The following is a 2,100-nucleotide window of genomic DNA, read 5'->3' on the forward strand; positions in this document are numbered from 1 at the left end:
TTCGCTCCACCATCTGGAAGATGGTGTGCTTCAGGGCAGATGTTTACATCCATGCCTGGCTCTGCTGTTTCTACCCGTTCTCTGCTGCCAGAACCGGTGCCTCGTAATCTTTCTGAAGTAGGGATGGAGATCCGATATTTCATTAGTGTTACATAGAACATGAAAGTCCTGGAATGAGAAATGAGGGTTTGGCTCACAGGGCCCAGATGTGCACTAGGGCGCCATTTCCTGGGAGGCTGTGAATTAACTCTTGTCAACTCAAGTTGGCAGTGACTCCAGTGAGCATGGCATAGTCCATCCTCACCTTTAGGCACCTGTGGACAACGGTGGGGGCTTTCTGGAATACCAGCTGTGCATGAATCCCACTCACGTTGGGCATTTCCACCACAGGCGCCCCGGGACAAGTCAAGTCTCAGCAGGGATGCTAAGAGAGCAGTGGATGGGGTGCCCTGCTGGCGTGGGGACCAGGCATGGTCACTCCTCATGTACAAGGGCCAGGACTTTCCAGTTTCAGACTCTGAGAGAGAAAATGGGCCTATTCAAGATTTCTGCTTCTGTGCCCGTCTGAGCTCTCCACGAGGTCCCGTCTGGGTACGTGGTTCTGCCGTTTGAAGGAAACCACTTAAAATAACCGGAAGTGTTTCTTTTTATGGACCCACCATGACAAGGAGGGAACTGAGCACATGAAGAGGCTGCTGTCTGGTGTGCAGGACGCCCAGGTCCCTGTGGGAGGGGTCAGCAGCTCAGGGACCCTACAGAGACACTCGAGGGGTGAAACCCACCTAAATCAGCCACCAAGTCCATAAGGAGGCTTAAGCCTCCGTTGTGAAATGTTTCCAAGAGGTAATGCCCGTGGCGAAGATGCAAGCCTCAGCCCCAGACAGGGGGTGGGGAATTGCAGTGGGTCACGAGTGGAGTGATGGTTTCCAGGTAGAAAGCAGTTTGGGACATGGTCTGAGCCTCACCTTTTAACAGACAGTGGTAGCTTCCCTTTTTCTGATGAGAAAAGTAATCCCCCACAAGAAGGCACCCATGTGACAAAAATCTCTTTAATAAATGCACTGCAGGGTCAAAGATATTGACCAAGGCCTTATGGTTGGGCTGCAGCCTGGAAAGAAAGAGAGAGCCAGTCACTTCAGGACGTCAGCAAGAGCACTGTGGTGGTAAAGGGTGTGTGCCACTGGGGGATATGCCTGGGGTTGCAATGGTGGCTACTAGCCTGGATTCTTGCTTTGAAACAGTAGAAACCAACCCTCCCTTAATAGCCAACATGCACAGAATCTAGGAGAAGCTGGAAAAATGGTGTGGAAGGGGGCGGGGACCCTGCAGCCCGCAGCAGGGAGCACAGATGGTGTGCTCCCTGGGAAGAATCTGTTATGACACCACTGCCTTCAGACATGGGCCATGATGGCACAGTTGCCTCTGGACATCGCTCTCTCCCGCTCAGTGCCCGGGTATAGGTCACTGGCTCAGTGGAGTCAGCCAGAGCCATCCTTGAGGTCACTGTACTCTTGCCAGGCTGTCTGCTGTGCGTGTGTGTTGACCAAACTGGACACAGAGGGATGAGAGATGCCCCAAAGGATCAGATGGGGGCCGGACACATGCTTGCGTGTCAGCAGCCCTACAGCCCTTGGCGATCAGAGTCCGTTATCCCTGACCACATGAGGATGCGTTTCTCTGCCCATTGGTCTGTTGCCACCCAGACAGTTCTTCCAGGACCCTTTTTCCTATGATCACCAGGTAGCCTAGGGCTGAAAGCCACCATCTGCCCCATCCCATAGTGGCCAGCCACCCCTCACCACGAGTATCCCTCTCTCGGGTACATTTTTAGGACACTAGAAAAAAATCACCAACAACAATGGCAAAAGCTTATCAGTGATTGCAATGGAGTTAATGTCAAAAGCCTTGCAGATCAGCAGTCAAGCTGTACAGAGGGGGTTAGGGCAGGAAGGAGGAATCTGTTGAGATGTGCAGGCTCTGAGGGACATGCAAAGACACCTTCTGCCTAACCAAGTGTCCCATCCTTGACCTATCAGACTGGCAAGGAGTAAGGAGAAGTTGGGGGACTTCCCTGATGGTCCAGTGGCTAAAACTCTTTAC

Source organism: Cervus elaphus, chromosome 19 (genome assembly GCF_910594005.1).
Source record: "Cervus elaphus chromosome 19, mCerEla1.1, whole genome shotgun sequence".
In the NCBI taxonomy this organism is placed as follows: domain Eukaryota; kingdom Metazoa; phylum Chordata; class Mammalia; order Artiodactyla; family Cervidae; genus Cervus; species Cervus elaphus.